Source organism: Pseudophryne corroboree, unplaced genomic scaffold (genome assembly GCF_028390025.1).
Source record: "Pseudophryne corroboree isolate aPseCor3 unplaced genomic scaffold, aPseCor3.hap2 scaffold_1208, whole genome shotgun sequence".
NCBI classification, from domain to species: Eukaryota; Metazoa; Chordata; class Amphibia; order Anura; family Myobatrachidae; genus Pseudophryne; species Pseudophryne corroboree.
In genome coordinates this window covers 145,001-150,000 of record NW_026967833.1, presented here as the reverse complement: position 1 = coordinate 150,000, position 5,000 = coordinate 145,001, and the positions used below count along the sequence as shown (strand labels likewise).

General features: G+C 41.7%; 18 non-coding genes and 5 pseudogenes across 18 annotated transcripts; all 23 read right to left on the bottom strand.

The window, feature by feature from the left end:
* Positions 1-24, bottom strand: part of LOC134991244 (5S ribosomal RNA) — a 119-nt pseudogene extending 95 nt beyond the window's left edge.
* Positions 25-131: 107 nt separating this feature from the next.
* Positions 132-250, bottom strand: LOC134991685 (5S ribosomal RNA). Its single transcript, XR_010195928.1, has one exon. It is a non-coding gene; the product is annotated as a 5S ribosomal RNA (ribosomal RNA).
* Positions 251-357: 107 nt separating this feature from the next.
* Positions 358-476, bottom strand: LOC134991558 (5S ribosomal RNA). The gene has a single exon (XR_010195802.1). It is a non-coding gene; the product is annotated as a 5S ribosomal RNA (ribosomal RNA).
* Positions 477-583: 107 nt separating this feature from the next.
* LOC134991218 (5S ribosomal RNA) lies at positions 584-702 on the bottom strand (annotated as a pseudogene).
* A 107-nt stretch (positions 703-809) lies between these two features.
* Positions 810-928, bottom strand: LOC134991533 (5S ribosomal RNA). The gene has a single exon (XR_010195778.1). It is a non-coding gene; the product is annotated as a 5S ribosomal RNA (ribosomal RNA).
* A 107-nt stretch (positions 929-1,035) lies between these two features.
* Positions 1,036-1,154, bottom strand: LOC134991527 (5S ribosomal RNA). The gene has a single exon (XR_010195772.1). It is a non-coding gene; the product is annotated as a 5S ribosomal RNA (ribosomal RNA).
* A 107-nt stretch (positions 1,155-1,261) lies between these two features.
* Positions 1,262-1,380, bottom strand: LOC134991782 (5S ribosomal RNA). The gene has a single exon (XR_010196024.1). It is a non-coding gene; the product is annotated as a 5S ribosomal RNA (ribosomal RNA).
* Positions 1,381-1,487: 107 nt separating this feature from the next.
* On the bottom strand, positions 1,488-1,606 carry LOC134991788 (5S ribosomal RNA). Its single transcript, XR_010196029.1, has one exon. It is a non-coding gene; the product is annotated as a 5S ribosomal RNA (ribosomal RNA).
* Positions 1,607-1,713: 107 nt separating this feature from the next.
* Positions 1,714-1,832, bottom strand: LOC134991737 (5S ribosomal RNA). Its single transcript, XR_010195979.1, has one exon. It is a non-coding gene; the product is annotated as a 5S ribosomal RNA (ribosomal RNA).
* Positions 1,833-1,939: 107 nt separating this feature from the next.
* LOC134991873 (5S ribosomal RNA) lies at positions 1,940-2,058 on the bottom strand (annotated as a pseudogene).
* Positions 2,059-2,165: 107 nt separating this feature from the next.
* LOC134991390 (5S ribosomal RNA) lies at positions 2,166-2,284 on the bottom strand. Its single transcript, XR_010195637.1, has one exon. It is a non-coding gene; the product is annotated as a 5S ribosomal RNA (ribosomal RNA).
* A 107-nt stretch (positions 2,285-2,391) lies between these two features.
* LOC134991389 (5S ribosomal RNA) lies at positions 2,392-2,510 on the bottom strand. Its single transcript, XR_010195636.1, has one exon. It is a non-coding gene; the product is annotated as a 5S ribosomal RNA (ribosomal RNA).
* Positions 2,511-2,617: 107 nt separating this feature from the next.
* LOC134991790 (5S ribosomal RNA) lies at positions 2,618-2,736 on the bottom strand. Its single transcript, XR_010196031.1, has one exon. It is a non-coding gene; the product is annotated as a 5S ribosomal RNA (ribosomal RNA).
* Positions 2,737-2,843: 107 nt separating this feature from the next.
* On the bottom strand, positions 2,844-2,962 carry LOC134991583 (5S ribosomal RNA). The gene has a single exon (XR_010195826.1). It is a non-coding gene; the product is annotated as a 5S ribosomal RNA (ribosomal RNA).
* A 107-nt stretch (positions 2,963-3,069) lies between these two features.
* On the bottom strand, positions 3,070-3,188 carry LOC134991592 (5S ribosomal RNA). Its single transcript, XR_010195835.1, has one exon. It is a non-coding gene; the product is annotated as a 5S ribosomal RNA (ribosomal RNA).
* A 107-nt stretch (positions 3,189-3,295) lies between these two features.
* Positions 3,296-3,414, bottom strand: LOC134991750 (5S ribosomal RNA). The gene has a single exon (XR_010195992.1). It is a non-coding gene; the product is annotated as a 5S ribosomal RNA (ribosomal RNA).
* A 107-nt stretch (positions 3,415-3,521) lies between these two features.
* LOC134991263 (5S ribosomal RNA) lies at positions 3,522-3,641 on the bottom strand (annotated as a pseudogene).
* A 107-nt stretch (positions 3,642-3,748) lies between these two features.
* On the bottom strand, positions 3,749-3,867 carry LOC134991696 (5S ribosomal RNA). The gene has a single exon (XR_010195939.1). It is a non-coding gene; the product is annotated as a 5S ribosomal RNA (ribosomal RNA).
* Positions 3,868-3,974: 107 nt separating this feature from the next.
* On the bottom strand, positions 3,975-4,093 carry LOC134991778 (5S ribosomal RNA). The gene has a single exon (XR_010196020.1). It is a non-coding gene; the product is annotated as a 5S ribosomal RNA (ribosomal RNA).
* Positions 4,094-4,200: 107 nt separating this feature from the next.
* On the bottom strand, positions 4,201-4,319 carry LOC134991243 (5S ribosomal RNA; annotated as a pseudogene).
* Positions 4,320-4,426: 107 nt separating this feature from the next.
* LOC134991745 (5S ribosomal RNA) lies at positions 4,427-4,545 on the bottom strand. The gene has a single exon (XR_010195987.1). It is a non-coding gene; the product is annotated as a 5S ribosomal RNA (ribosomal RNA).
* A 107-nt stretch (positions 4,546-4,652) lies between these two features.
* Positions 4,653-4,771, bottom strand: LOC134991256 (5S ribosomal RNA). Its single transcript, XR_010195619.1, has one exon. It is a non-coding gene; the product is annotated as a 5S ribosomal RNA (ribosomal RNA).
* A 107-nt stretch (positions 4,772-4,878) lies between these two features.
* On the bottom strand, positions 4,879-4,997 carry LOC134991520 (5S ribosomal RNA). Its single transcript, XR_010195765.1, has one exon. It is a non-coding gene; the product is annotated as a 5S ribosomal RNA (ribosomal RNA).
* Positions 4,998-5,000: the final 3 nt, after the last annotated feature.

Sequence of the window (5,000 nt, the reverse complement as noted above, 5' to 3'; positions counted from 1 at the left end):
ATCCAGTGTGGTGTGGCTGTAGATGAGCTTTGTGGTTTCTGTTAGAACTTTTCTACTTCTAACTACTGGTTCATAAATGAATACGTTTGAAAATGGAATGCATCAACAGAACGGTGTTGGTAGTATAAAAATATCTACAGCACCTTGTATTCCCAGGTGGTCTCCCATCCAAGTATTAACAAGGCCCAACACTGCTTAGCTTCCAAGATCAGATGAGATTGAGCGTATCCAGTGTGGTGTTGCTGTAGATGAACTTTCTGGTTTCTGTTAGAACTTTTCTACTTCTAACTACTAGTTCATAAATGAATACGTTTTAAAATGGAATGCATCAACAGAACGGTGTTGGCAGTATAAAAATATCTACAGCACCTCGTATTCCCAGGTGGTCTCCCATCCAAGAACTAACCAGGCCCAACACTGCTTAGCTTCCAAGATCAGATGAGATTGGGCGTATCCAGTGTGGTGTGGCTGTAGATGAGCTTTGTGGTTTCTGTTAGAACTTTTCTACTTCTAACTACTGGTTCATAAATGAATACGTTTGAAAATGGAATGCATCAACAGAACGGTGTTGGTTGTATAAAAATATCTACATCACCTTGTATTCCCAGGTGGTCTCCCATCCAAGTACTAACCAGGCCCAACACTGCTTAGCTTCCAAGATCAGATGAGATTGGGCGTATCCAGTGTTGTGTGGCTGTAGATGAGCTTTGTGGTTTCTGTTAGAACTTTTCTACTTCTAACTACTGGTTCATAAATGAATACGTTTGAAAATGGAATGCATCAACAGAACGGTGTTGGCTGTATAAAAATATCTACAGCACCTTTTATTCCCAGGTGGTCGCCCATCCAAGTACTAACCAGGCCCAACACTGCTTAGCTTCCAAGATCAGATGAGATTGGGCGTATCCAGTGTGGTGTGGCTGTAGATGAGCTTTGTGGTTTCTGTTAGAACTTTTCTACTTCTAACTACTGGTTCATAAATGAATACGTTTGAAAATGGAATGCATCAACAGAACGGTGTTGGCAGTATAAAAATATCTACAGCACCTTGTATTCCCAGGTGGTCTCCCATCCAAGTACTAACCAGGCCCAACACTGCTTAGCTTCCAAGATCAGATGAGATTGGGCGTATCCAGTGTGATGTGGCTGTAGATGAGCTTTGTGGTTTCTGTTAGAACTTTTCTACTTCTAACTACTGGTTCATAAATGAATACGTTTGAAAATGGAATGCATCAACAGAACGGTGTTGGTAGTATAAAAATATCTACAGCACCTTGTATTCCCAGGTGGTCTCCCATCCAAGTACTAACCAGGCCCAACACTGCTTAGTTTCCAAGATCAGATGAGATTGGGCGTATCCAGTGTGGTTTTGCTGTAGATGAACTTTCTGGTTTCTGTTAGAACTTTTCTACTTCTAACTACTAGTTCATAAATGAATACGTTTTAAAATGGAATGCATCAACAGAACGGTGTTGGCAGTATAAAAATATCTACAGCACCTCGTATTCCTAGGTGGTCTCCCATCCAAGAACTAACTAGGCCCAACACTGCTTAGCTTCCAAGATCAGATGAGATTGGGCGTATCCAGTGTGGTGTGGCTGTAGATGAGCTTTGTGGTTTCTGTTAGAACTTTTCTACTTCTAACTACTGGTTCATAAATGAATACGTTTGAAAATGGAATGCATCAACAGAACGGTGTTGGTTGTATAAAAATATCTACATCACCTTGTATTCCCAGGTGGTCTCCCATCCAAGTACTAACCAGGCCCAACACTGTTTAGCTTCCAAGATCAGATGAGATTGGGCGTATCCAGTGTGGTGTGGCTGTAGATGAGCTTTGTGGTTTCTGTTAGAACTTTTCTACTTCTAACTACTGGTTCATAAATTAATACGTTTGAAAATGGAATGCATCAACAGAACGGTGTTGGCAGTATAAAAATATCTACAGCACCTTGTATTCCCAGGTGGTCTCCCATCCAAGTACTAACCAGGCCCAACACTGCTTAGCTTCCAAGATCAGATGAGATTGGGCTTATCCAGTGTCGTGTGGCTGTAGATGAACTTTGCGGTTTCTGTTAGAACTTTTCTACTTCTAACTACTGGTTCATAAATGAATACGTTTTAAAATGGAATGCATCAACAGAACGGTGTTGGCAGTATAAAATTATCTACAGCACCTTGTATTCCCAGGTGGTCTCCCATCCAAGTACTAACCAGGCCCAACACTGCTTAGCTTCCAAGATCAGATGAGATTGGGCGTATCCAGTGTGGTGTGGCTGTAGATGAACTTTATGGTTTCTGTTAGAACTTTTCTACTTCTAACTACTGGTTCATAAATGAATACGTTTGAAAATGGAATGCATCAACAGAACGGTGTTGGCAGTATAAAAATATCTACAGCACCTTGTATTCCCAGGTGGTCTCCCATCCAAGTACTAACCAGGCCCAACACTGCTTAGCTTCCAAGATCAGATGAGATTGGGCGTATCCAGTGTGGTGTGGCTGTAGATGAGCTTTGTGGTTTCTGTTAGAACTTTTCTACTTCTAACTACTGGTTCATAAATGAATACGTTTGAAAATGGAATGCATCAACAGAACGGTGTTGGCAGTATAAACATATCTACAGCACCTTGCACTCCCAGGTGGTCTCCCATCCAAGTACTAACCAGGCCCAACACTGCTTAGCTTCCGAGTTCAGATGAGATTGGGCGTATCCAGTGTGGTGTTGCTGTAGATGAACTTTCTGGTTTCTGTTAGAACTTTTCTACTTCTAACTACTGGTTCATAAATGAATATGTTTGAAAATGGTATGCATCAATAGAATGGTGTTGGCAGTATAAAAATATCTACAGCACCTTGTATTCCCAGGTGGCCTCCCATCCAAGTACTAACCAGGCCCAACACTGCTTAGCTTCCAAGATCAGATGAGATTGGGCGTATCCAGCGTGGTGTGGCTGTAGATGAGCTTTGTGGTTTCTGTTAGAACTTTTCTACTTCTAACTACTGGTTCATAAATAAATACGTTTGAAAATGGAATGCATCAACAGAACGGTGTTGGCAGTATAAAAATATCTACAGCACCTTGTATTCCCAGGTGGTCTCCCATCCAAGTACTAACCAGGCCCAACACTGCTTAGCTTCCAAGATCAGATGAGATTGGGTGTATCCAGTGTGGTGTGGCTGTAGATGAGCTTTATGGCTTCTGTTAGAACTTTTCTACTTCTAACTACTGGTTCATAAATGAATACATTTGAAAATTGAATGCATCAACAGAACGGTGTTGGCAGTATAAAAATATCTACAGCACCTTGTATTCCCAGGTGGTCTCCCATCCAAGTACTAACCAGGCCCAACACTGCTTAGCTTCCTAGATCAGATGAGATTGGGCGTATCCAGTGCGGTGTGGCTGTAGACGAGCTTTGTGGTTTCTGTTAGAACTTTTCTACTTCTAACTACTGGTTCATAAATGAATACGTTTGATAATGGAATGCATCAACAGAACGGTGTTGGCAGTATAAAAATATCTACACCACCTATGTATTCCCAGGTGGTCTCCCATCCAAGTACTAACCAGGCCCAACACTGCTTAGCTTCCAAGATCAGATGAGATTGGGCATATCCAGTGTGGTGTGGCTGTAGAAGAGCTTTATGGTTTCGGTTAGTACTTTTCTACTTCTAACTACTGGTTCATAAATGAATACGTTTGAAAATGGAATGCATCAACAGAACGGTGTTGGTAGTATAAAAATATCTACAGCACCTTGTATTCCCAGGTGGTCTCCCATCCAAGTACTAACCAGGCCCAACACTGCTTAGCTTTCAAGATCAGATGAGATTGGGCGTATCCAGTGTGGTGTTGCTGTAGATGAACTTTCTGGTTTCTGTTAGAACTTTTCTACTTCTAACTACTAGTTCATAAATGAATACGTTTTAAAATGGAATGCATCAACAGAACGGTGTTGGCAGTATAAAAATATCTACAGCACCTCGTATTCCCAGGTGGTCTCCCATCCAAGAACTAACCAGACCCAACACTGCTTAGCTTCCAAGATCAGATGAGATTGGGCGTATCCAGTGTGGTGTGGCTGTAGATGAGCTTTGTGGTTTCTGTTAGAATTTTTCTACTTCTAACTACTGGTTCATAAATGAATACGTTTGAAAATGGAATGCATCAACAGAACGGTGTTGGTTGTATAAAAATATTTATATCACCTTGTATTCCCAGGTGGTCTCCCATCCAAGTACTAACCAGGCCCAACACTGCTTAGCTTCCAAGATCAGATGAGATTGGGCGTATCCAGTGTGGTGTGGCTGTAGATGAGCTTTGTGGTTTCTGTTAGAACTTTTCTACTTCTAACTACTGGTTCATAAATGAATACGTTTGAAAATGGAATGCATCAACAGAATGGTGTTGGCAGTATAAAAATACCTACAGCACCTTGTATTCCCAGGTGGTCTCCCATCCAAGTACTAACCAGGCCCAACACTGCTTAGCTTCCAAGATCAGATGAGATTGGGCGTATCCAGTGTCGTGTGGCTGTAGATGAACTTTGTGGTTTCTGTTAGAACTTTTCTACTTCTAACTACTGGTTCATAAATGAATACGATTTAAAATGGAATGCATCAACAGAACGGTGTTGGCAGTATAAAAATATCTACAGCACCTTGTATTCCCAGGTGGTCTCCCATCCAAGTACTAACCAGGCCCAACACTGCTTAGCTTCCAAGATCAGATGAGATTGGGCGCATCCAGTGTGGTGTGGCTGTAGATGAGCTTTGTGGTTTCTGTTAGAACTTTTCTACTTCTAACTACTGGTTCATAAATAAATACGTTTGAAAATGGAATGCATCAACAGAACGGTGTTGGCAGTATAAAAATATCTACAGCACCTTGTATTCCCAGGTGGTCTCCCATCCAAGTACTAACCAGGCCCAACACTGCTTAGCTTCCAAGATCAGATGAGATTGGGCGTATCCAGTGTAGTGTGGCTGTAGATGAG